This window comes from Peromyscus maniculatus, chromosome 4, assembly GCF_049852395.1.
Source record: "Peromyscus maniculatus bairdii isolate BWxNUB_F1_BW_parent chromosome 4, HU_Pman_BW_mat_3.1, whole genome shotgun sequence".
In the NCBI taxonomy this organism is placed as follows: Eukaryota; Metazoa; Chordata; class Mammalia; order Rodentia; family Cricetidae; genus Peromyscus; species Peromyscus maniculatus.
The window spans coordinates 107,061,268-107,072,405 of record NC_134855.1 but is presented as its reverse complement, the minus strand read 5'-3'; the positions used below and the strand labels follow the sequence as shown (position 1 = coordinate 107,072,405).

General features: G+C 45.2%; 1 non-coding gene across 1 annotated transcript; it reads left to right on the top strand.

Moving 5' to 3' along the window:
• Nucleotides 1–8,369: 8,369 nt before the first annotated feature.
• LOC121829289 (U6 spliceosomal RNA) lies at nt 8,370–8,478 on the top strand. The gene has a single exon (XR_006072055.2). It is a non-coding gene; the product is annotated as a U6 spliceosomal RNA (small nuclear RNA).
• Nucleotides 8,479–11,138: the final 2,660 nt, after the last annotated feature.

Genomic DNA, 11,138 nt, shown 5'->3' with positions numbered 1-11,138 from the left:
GCACCAAAGAAACTGGCCTTAGTGGTATGGGCCGGCAATCCTAGCACTTGGGAGGTGGGGGCAGGTGGGGTAGAAGTTCAAGGTCATCCTGGGCTAGTAGTTCAAGACCACCCAGGGTTACAGAAGGCCCTGTCTCAAAAAGATAAACTTACTTTCCTCTCCCCTCCATTTGAGATTTTAAAAAACTGTATAGGAGCGTTTTTGCCTGCGTGTATGTCTGTGCGCCGCGTGTGCTATGTTTGAGGGGGTCAGAAAAGGGTGTCAGATCCCCTGAAACTGGAGTTACAGAGAACTGCTAGCCACCACGTGGGTGCTGGGAATTGAATACAAGTCCTCTGGAGGAGCAGCCAGCTCTCTTAACTGCTGAGTTATCTCTCCAGACCAATGGTGTCCCTTTGACCGACAGCACAAAGCTATCCTAGAAAGTGTTTGATAAGGTTGAGAGAACAAAGACCCAGGTATGTGAGACTGCAGATCCCAGCTGGAGCGTTCTCCTCAGCTTTCCTCATGGAGGTGGCATGCCCACTAGGATGTAGCCCACCATCTTACTCCTTTCTCTATAAAAGATGTGTGGTTACTGTCATCAGTAGACAAACAGAATCATGACAACATTTTGCAATGTAATTTCATGATTTATATATCAATTATGTTTTATGATGTTCTTTTGACAGTTACTAAAAGAGTTTATAGCTGGAATGTTGCTATATTGGGATGGGAGGTGGGAATATCCTTCCCCACCCTGGCATTCCTCTTAACTCTTATCCACGGTGAGGCTGTGCAGACAGGAGGGGCCGGTTAACCTGTTTATTCCCTGCCACTACTCCCTGTGAATGTCTAATCACCTCCTGCCATTCCAGAGCCTGTGAATGTCTAATCACCTCCTGCCCTTGCAGAGCCCCGAAGCTTGAATAAAGGCTCTTTGCTTTTACATATGGGATTCGGTCTCCGTGGTGGTCTTTTGGGGTCTCCACCATCTGGGCATAACAAAATTACCAAAGGGGAAAAATACAAAAAGCAGGACTAAGGCCTAGTTCTTATGCAGACCTTGGAAGCCATGGCCACTGTCAGTAACCCCCACCCCCACCCCAGGGGCTCCTTCCTTGTAATGAGGCCACATTCACAGTCTGCAAAGCAGAACCCGGCTGAGCCCTCGTTTGTTTACAGCTTAATTCTAATCTGATCAGGTTTGGATGTAAAGCTCATCTCAGTTTAGCAGTGACAGAGTACCCTGTGCTTTAGGATGGAGCTTTCTACCTCCAGATCCCGACAAGCTCTTTTTGGTTTTGATGCTAGGGTCTCATGTTTGCTGGGCAAGTGCTGGACCACTGATACATCTCCAAACCTACAACAGGCAGCCTTGTAAAAAATGAAATAAAGAAAATACCAGATTGCATCCAACATTGTAAGTATTCTTCCTTAAAAACTGTGTTACGGCCGGGCGGTGGTGGCGCAGCCGGGCGGTGGTGGCGCACGCCTTTAGTCCCAGCACTCGGGAGGCAGAGCCAGGTGGATCTCTGTGAGTTCAAGGCCAGCCTGGGCTACAAAGCGAGTCCCAGGAAAGGCGCAAAGCTACACAGAGAAACCCTGTCTTGAAAAACAAAAACAAAAACAAACAAACAAACAAAAACCAAAAAACAAACAAACAAACAAAAAACCTGTGTTACAGGTGTGTGTGGAGGGGTGTGGGGGTGTCTGTCTGTCTGTCTGTTTGTGCAAACTGTTGATAATATAAAATGTATTTCTTAGTGAGGGTGGGGGCTATAAAGGTTTTTAAAACATTGGTTTAAAGGAAAATATCCATGCCTCAACTATTACACAAATATTATCAGAGCTGTGTCTTGTGCTAGGAGAAAAAGAAAAACAAAATTTGGCTACTGCACCTGGAAAGCTCTGGATGGTGGGAGGGGGGTGGAGACGACAAACACACCAACCAGGACAGGATGTAAAAACCACACTGTCGGAGGGGTGTCATAGGAGAAACCACCACCTTTGGGCCCTGGTGGCTGGTTCTGACATCAGCTGGGGGACGAAGGAAAAAAGGATGTTCCTGATGAAGCATGGCTACAGAGCTACAGCCCAGGCCCCATGGCTGGAGCTGCTACCAAGACCTTGCATTGGATGCCCGGGGAAGGACAAGGGTGTTGGGAACAGTCAGGAATGAAAAGGACCAAAGGGAGCAGGTGTTGGCTTTACCTTCTTGGAGCTGTGGGTACCTGTGTTGTTTGTTTCATAGGGAAGGGCCTGGAACAATGGAGGGCAGCATGGGGAAGGCCAGATGTCACCTTTGTTCCCACCCCAGGGCTTTTTCAGACTTCAATAATGATTAGGGTTAAGACGCAGGGCATGATGAGCCCATGGTCAGATAGGAACCGTCTGTATTTAGATTTTCTTCTTACGCCTTGCCGTCTAGCTGGACCCAATGCTGACCTCTGGCTGCCAGGCCCAGCTCAGGCCCTTACCACCCGGAGCATTCTTGCTTTCTCTTCTCATTTTCTGTTTCCCTGTGGAGCCCCAGCACAGCTGGGGGGAGAGGAAGCCGAAGTCTTTCCTGCCCGCGCTTCCCCTCACACACCTGGGGTTGCAGACAGGTTGGCTGCAGAAAAACGCAGCAGGCTGGAGAACTTCGATTTCCTGCTCTGCAAACAGGGAGTGGCCTGTCTTCCCACTTCTGCATCTCAGCACGGACACTAGAAAGGAAAGAAAAGAGTGAAATCCACGGTAGGAGCGAGCAGATTCTCTCTCCCCCTACGCAAAAATACCATTACCAAGATGGAGCTACCAAAGGGCTAAGATTTGGAGACAGGAACCCAACATGTGCCTCAGTCTTCCGTGGACTTCTTCCTCCTATGAAACGGGAAAGTCACATGATTGTATATATAAGGGATGTATATGTATACAGTTGTGTTGCATGCAATACCTTCTCCTCACTCCCTGCCCAAGCTCCCGCCTTGCTCTCGGTGAGTTCTGCTGTTTGGGTTTCCCCAATCTCTTTTCCCTGTACCTATCTGAATCCTACCAACAAGGATGATCTCAAATTTCTTATCTTCCAGGAAGCCAACCCACAAAGGGCTCTCAGAATTTATCAAGTTCTTATGGCGCTTAAGTATTTATGGATAATAAAAGGAATCGTTTGTCCCCTCCTGTGGGACCTCATGATGTTTGTCACTGAGCTCATAGATGCCTGGAACCTGGGGGACACCTAGCTCATCCTCTATGCTTGCCCCAGCGCTGAGTATATAATGGGATCTCCGCATCATCAATCTGACGGGAAACCTGGGCTCAGTTGTTGGGGACCTTTAGTGGGCTTTTAGCTCACCACGATCCATCCCTGCCCTTATCAAAGGAGCCAAGGCAGCAATCACTTAAAGAAACCACAGAGATTAAATGAATTGTTTAATTAATTGTTGCATGCAGAGTAAAGTTTGATTACTTTTACTATAAAGTGGTAAGATGAAGAGGACATTATTTTTCAATTTGTTTATTTCTGTTTTTTTTAAATTTTGATTTTAGAGTTCTCCATCCCCTTCTGAATTTTATTTCATTTAAGTTTTAATTTTGCAGTGGCTCCTAAGTCAGAACAAAAGGCTTCATCCACTTTATCCTTTTCATCCTGTCTTGGCCACGCCCTGCGGATAGCTAATCTCATTAGTCTCCGCTTTTTTTTTTCTTCTTCTTCTATTTCTGTTCCTTTTTCCTTGAACAAATAGGTACAGGCTCTCACTTCTTCCCCTAAGAGGTATTCTTGAGGTAATTTCTTTCAAAACTAGTTTTTCAGGATTGTCTCACCACCACCACCACCATCACCACCACCACCACCACCACCACCACCACCACCACCACCACCACCACCACCTCCACTACATCCTGTGTCTGCTGGCTGGGAGGAGCTGGACAAGGAAGAGCCCATAACAAAGGGATTTGTTATGTAATACTCCCCACTGGAGTTAGTCATAGTGACAAGGAAATGACATTTTTTTCCCCAGGGCTAACTCACTTCCAATTACAGGCCTGAGACCTAAAAGTAGTCCTGTGATCGGCCCTGCAGCCAGAGCTCAATCCCAGCTACTCAGGAGGAGGCTGAGACTGAGGAAACATCCATAACCAAGCTCTGGCCTGCTCATTCTCCCCGAGGTGGACACAGTGCCAACAAGCTTCTGAAAAGCCACTGGTAAGACTTCTGCCAGCACATGCAACATCCATGAGACCTGCTCACGTGGCAGGAAAACCACACTCTGTGCCTGTGCTGGCTAGTGTCATGTCAACTTGACACAAGCTGAAGTCATCTGAGAGGAGCGAACCTCAATTAAGAAAATGTCTCCATAAGTTCAGGCTGTAGGCAAGCCTGTAGGGCCTTTTCTTAATTAGTGATTGATGGGAGAAGGCCCAGACCATTGTGGGTGGTGCCATCCCTAGGCTGGTGGTCCTGGGTTTTATAAGAAAGCAGGATGAGCAAGTCATGTAGAACAAGCCAGTAAGCAGCAGCCCTCCATGGCCTCTGCATCAGCTCCTGCCTTCAGGTTCCTGCCCTCACTGCTTCTGATGATGAACTGTTCTATGGAACTGTGAGCAAACATTTCTATGGAAGCAAACCCTTTCTTCCCCAAGTTGCATTTGGTCATGGTGTTTCATCACAGCATAGTAACCCTAAGGTAGTGTGCCTCTACCCGTTTTCCTTATGAACTTTGAAGACTGAAGATGGGCAATCCTCTGGATCCTTATGATCCCATTTCAAGGAGTACGTAACATGTCTAGGGAAGCTAGTTTAAGTTATAGGGAGTTGGCCAAAGCAGTGGAGTGCCACTGATGGCGGTGTTCGTTGGAAAAAGCAGGAGCAGGGAAGATTTTTGCCTTGGGGTCAAGCTGTCCACAGTGGTTCGGAGGCTGTGACTCACCGAGGAAAAGGAGTGTCCTGTGTCCTAAGAGAGGCTGCTTTCTCCAAACAAGAGTTCTTTGGCCGAGGAAGGAAATGAGGCAATCTTAGGATTATTCAGCGGCCACCAGTCAGACAGATCCAGAAGTCCAAGCCATGCCCAGCTACTTCTGCTTAACAGTCGGCCTTTGCCCCCTAGGTATCAGGTCACTAATATACCATCATGTTCTAGTGAGAAAGGGAATGGGGCCTCTCCTTGGGTAAGAAGCTCCTTCTCTCTGGGCCTTAACTCTTCTATTAAATAAGGAGATAATTGGTAACCAGTGATGTGACTCAGGCATGGCCACTTTTCTTTTTTTCTTTCTTTCTCTCTTTCTTTTCCAAATTAAAATTTGTTGATTTAATATATTTTGATCACATTCTTTCTCTCCTCAACTCCTCCAAAATCCTCCTCAAGTAGGTTTTTTTTTTTTTTTTTAATTGCCTATAAGTATATGTATGTACCTTGTGTGTGCCTAGTGTCCCAGAGGGCCAGAAGAGGGCATCCGATCTCCTGGGACTGGAGTTACAGATGGTTGTGGGTTGTGAACTGCCATGTGGGTGCTGGGAGTCAAACATGGCTCCTCCGGAAGAACAGCCAGTGGTCTTAACCGCTGAGCCATCTCTGCAGCCACCCCACCCCCACCCCCCAGCCACATTTCTTGTCACTCAGTTAGAAAAACAATAGGACTGAGACATTTCTTCACAAGACTCACCTCCCCCATTCAGCATAGCTGCCACCTCTTAACTCTAAGACGGCTTCACGGTTTAGGGCCCCCACCTGCCCTTTGAAGTTCTTTGAAATGCCAGCTTGTAGACTTACAGCAACAGAGCCCCTCCCACCGCGGAGCCTCTAGGAGTCTATGCCTCCGAGACACAGATTCCGAACTGTGAATGGAAACAGTGAGCAGCCTGCACTGGGCTGAGAGCGAGATGAGCCTTCAGTCCAGGATCCTAGATGGGGGAGCGGGGCAGGATGCCAGGGCAGGGCATCTGCCAGGCTTAGGGAGAACTCAAAACAACCTTTCTACCCAACCTCCTTGTGCATCCTGTTTCTCTGGTGCTGCTGCTGCCACCAGCGAGTGGGCACCATGCCCAAGCTTCAGTGGGCAGTGACGGGGCTAGGTGCCCATCTGCCCTGCTGGCTAAACCAGTGGCCAGGCAAAAATGGTGCCTGAGCTCAGACTGCCCTCTGCTGGGGAGTTCTGGAATGAGGCGCGGATGGAGCCCAGATGTGAGCCCAGATGTGTGTGGGCTTCTGCTTTCCGGCCACCTCCCAAGGAAGACTTGGACCTCTCCTGGTGGTGGTAGTATCTATGGTGGGTCCTCAGACCCAGGCCCACAGGCTCCATGACAGCATGTTTAGTCAACACAGAGCTGCCCCAAGCCGTCTCAGGTGTCACGCCGCATTATGCAACAGTTGAATCGCATTTATTTATTTATTTATTTATTTATTTATTTATTTATTTATTTATTTATTTATTTTGGAAAGGGTCTGTTTTTCCTCTTTCTTCATGTGTTAGCTCGTCAACCTGACCAAATGCTTTAGTCATCTGGAAAAAGGGAAACCCAGTTGATAAAATGCCTCTATCCAAGTTGATATGAATGGGCCCAGCCCATGGGGGACGGTGCTACCCCTGGACGGATGGTCTTGAGGTGTATCCGAAGGCAGGCTGAACAAGACACGAGAATCGAGCCAGCCAGCAGCATCCTCCATGGCCTCTGCTTCAGTTTCTGCCTCCAGGCTCCTGTCCCGACTTCCCTCAGTGATAGAGTGTGACCTGAGAGCTGTAAGATAAAATTAACTATTTCTCCCCTGAGTTAATTTTGGTCATGGTGTTCATCACAACAATAGAAATCCTAAGGCCTGCGCTTTCCTAATTAGTAATGAGTGTGATCGTTAATCTTCGTCGTCAAATTGTCTAAATTTAGACACACCGCGGCATCACCCCTCTGCGTGTGTCTACGAGGATGTTTCCCAAAAAGTTGAACCGAGTGGAGAAGACTTGCACTGAAGGTGAGCTGCACCGTCCCATGGTCTGGGGTCCTAGACTGGAGGAAATGGAGGAAAACGAAGAAAGCAAGCCTAACACCAGCATTCCAGCTGTGGCTGTGTGAGCAACTTCAGGTGCAAGACGTAAACTCACAGCCAGGACACAACCGTGAAAGATTTTTATCACCTACAGCTAGAACATAGTGCTCCCCTCAAACAAAGAAAGGGTGAGGAATTGTTGGGGAGGCCTATATCTATTCACATGAGGGAGGCACTTTGGGAAGGGTCCAAACCAGTGCATGTTCAATTTAAGACCCATACACTTGAGCATGCTTAGTGAGGGTCATAATTCAAGAAGAACATGCAGCAGAAAGGCACTCCCCTGGAATGATGGAGCAATCTTGTAGAGGCATTTGTGGAGATGTTCCACAGGAACTGGAACTTTCTGGAGCATCCACCATCACTGATCAACAACCACGGTCTGCTAGAACAGAGAAATCAACACCAGAACCGCTGATTATTTTCCGTGGCCAGTTAATCCTGAGGCATTTGTTACCATACTCCTCAATCACATCTCATACTTCCCATCTGATTCCTAGGTATTGTCTGTTTTCTCTTATCCTTCCCAGTCCTCTTTTCATTTTTGTTTTGTTTGTTTGTTTTTAGACAGGATCTCACTTTGTAGCCCTGAATGGCCTGGAACCCAATATGTAGAACAGACTGGCCTGAAACTCACAGAGATCCACCTGCCTCTGCCTCTTGAGTGCTGGGATTAAAGTTGTATGCCACGATGTTCAGTCTCTTTTTTCTTTTTAAAATTTGTTAAATGATTTATTTTTATTTCATGTGCACTAGTGTTTTGCCTGCATGTATGTCTATGTGAGGATGTCAGATTCCCTGGAACTGGAGTTATAGAGAGTGTGGGCTGCCATGTGAGTGCTGGGAATTGAACCCAGGTCCTCTGGAAGAGCAGTAATTAAATGCTCTTAACTGCTGAGTCATCTTTCCAGTCCTCCTCTTTTTATAATCACTAAAATCTGTGGACCCGAACAGTATCTTAACCAACTTTCCCTTCCCAGCTACTTTACTCACCTCAGTATTTTTTACTTATTTATTTCTATTCTCACCCACTTATTTCCTTCCCAATCCTAATATTATTAACTAAAACCTGAGTATACACCATACTATCTTGGTTGTTTACCCTCCAATAGTTACTGAAGTTAAAGGGACATCTGGTATGACATTTGCATGGTAGTAATACCAAGCAACTGTGATGACTCAACCAGTTAATGTCCTGTTCAAGTAATAATAGAGATTGCACCAAGGACCCTGAGTTCCTGGACTGAGGAACTGTTTTCTTAACCATATATTCAACTCTACCACATCCAAACCCCACATGAACGCTATAAATACTTCAACTGAAAAAAGATAGAGTTGATTAAAAATTGAACCAAGAAAAGAAATACCATGCTCGCTTCGGCAGCACATATACTAAAAAATTAGAACGATACAGAGAAGGTTAGCATTGCCCCTGTGCAAGGATGACACACAAATTAATGAAGCGTTCCATATTAAAAGAAAAGAAAAGAAATACCCCCAGATGCATAATCCCAACCCAGTAACATAAGAAACACACAAAACCCAAGACAGCATAACTCCTCCAAAAATTACTACTTTTCTAGTAATGGTATCTAGCAAGAATGAAATAGATGAAATCCCAGACAGAGAACTCAAGATTCTAAATATGTTCAAAGAAATCAAAGAACATAAGTTTTGACTAAGAATACAAACAAACAGCTGGATGAGATAAGAAAAGTGATTGCGGATGGGAGAGAAATTCATCAAAGAGATAAAAACACTGGGGTAAATCCAATCTGAAACACTAGAAATAGAGAACACAGTAAAGCAAATAAAATACTCCAGAGAAAGTCTCACCCAAAGGACCAGTCGAAGGAGAGACCAGAACACTGGGGCCTTTAAGCATGGTAAAGGAACCGGGACAATCAAACAAGGACAATGATAAGGTGAGTGAGAATTCCAAGTCATATGCAGCACCATGAAAACACAAGTCTACCAGTGGCAGGGGTAGAAGAAGGAAAAGGGTGTGTTTCCAAAGGCATAGAAAACATTTTAAAAAGAGAATCACTAGAGAAGCTGGAGAGATGGCTCAGTGGTTAAGAGCATTTACTGCTCCTGCAAAAGACCAGGGTTCAGGTCCCAGTGCCCATGTGACAAGTCATAACCATCTATAACTCTAGTTCCAGGGAACCCAATGGCCTATTTTGATTTCTGTGGGTGTCTGCACATAAGTGATGGACACACATACACACATTAAATAAATAAATTAATTTTAAAAAATAACAGAATATGTCCCAGAGTTGGTAAAGGGGATGCCAATCTAGATATAGGAGCATTTGAGACACCAAACAGACAAGACCAAAAAAGAATGTCCCATCTCATGTTGTAATTATAATTAAAACACTAAATATACAGAGAAAAGAAACCATATTGAAAGTAGCAAGATAGAAACACCAAGTCACATGTAAAAGAAGACCCATCAAAATAGTAGCAGATTTCTTAACTCAAGACTTTAAAAACCAGGATGGCCTGGACGAGTATTTCAAGATATATTTCTGAAAAGCAAAAACTGCCAGAACAGATTATTATACCTAGCAAAACTAGCTGTTTGTTATAGTTAAGGAGAAATAAAAACTTTCCATGATAAAAGTAGGCCAAGGAATTTACTAAGATAACACTACAGAAATACTTGAATGATCCCTTTGGACTGAAGAGAAATATCCATCCATGAGGTCACAGGAAAAAAATAAAGCACACCAGAATAATAGTTAAGTAAGAGAGAAAGGGGGGGGGGACCCACTACTGTGGTGGTTTGAAAGAAAATGGCCCCCAAAGGGAGTGGCACAATTAGGAGGTTTGGCCTTGTGGAGTAGGTGTGGTCTTATTGGAGGAAGTGTGTCACTGTGGAGGTGGGCTTTCAGGTCTCATATATGCTCAAGATACCACCCACTGTCTCAGACTACTTCCTGTTGCCTGCGTATCAACATGTAGCAGCTCCTTCTCCAGCACCATGTCTGCCTGCATGCTGCTATGTTCCCCACCATGATGATAATGGACTAAACCTCTGAAAATGTAAGCCACCACCCCAACTGAATGTTTTCCTTTATAAGAGTTGCCGTGATCATAGTGTCTCTTTGCAGCAATAGAAACCTTAACTAAGACAACTACCAAGTAAACAAAATCAAAGGAATCCATGCATACCTTTCAATAATAAGACTTTAAATGGTCTCAACTTCCCAACCAAAAGGCAGACTAGTAGAGTAGATCAAAACACAGGAAGCATCCATTTACTACCTCCAAGAAATGCACCTCACCACAGAAGACAGCTACAACCTTAGCACGGAATCATGAGGAAAAATGTTGTAAGCAAATAGACCTAGGAAATAAGCTGGGGACACTGTTGACGAAGTAGACCTCAAACTGAACCAGTGAGAAAACACAAGAGTCACTTCATTCTGAATAAGGGAATGACCTATCAGGAGGACGTTACAACTGCTGAGCAGATGTGCTCCGAACACAGATGCACCCAGTCTCATAAGGAAGATAATAGAAAGCCCAGACTGGTTCCAGCACAAGGAAGTGGGCGATTCTGTGGAAAACATAAACAAAATGTATCCTTTCTATCAAAAGGTTAAAGAGGACAAAAGTCCATCGAAATGTGTTTTAAAGAAGAAACTTGACAGAAAGAAACACAAATTCCTTAAGGGACAGCACTTTTTGAAAAAAAAGATGGACTCAAGGTAGCACTTTCGGCTCGGAATCACATTTTGCTTGTTGCTTTAAAGCAGACGAATTTAGGAATGTGAGGCCAAGCTCTTGACCCCTCAGAGTGAGGGACAGGGCTCCTTTGCTTGATTTGACTATGCGCCCTTCGAAAGAAATAAAAGGTTTTGCCTTGCAAAAATGCCTTGGGTTGTGTGATCACTTTCTTGAGACCCCAGACCCATTTCTTACAACTTCAAAATCCCATGGAATTTTCTCCAAAGTGCATTGTATATTTGCACTCACAGCTAGTCTCCGCAAATTCAGGAAAGTTAAAATAATGCCTTGTGTTCTATTTGGCCACTCTGGGCTAAGACTGCAAATCTGCCATAAAAGAACCCCTAGGACAGATGCAAGCTCATGGAGAGTGAATAGCATACTACTGAAGGATGGATG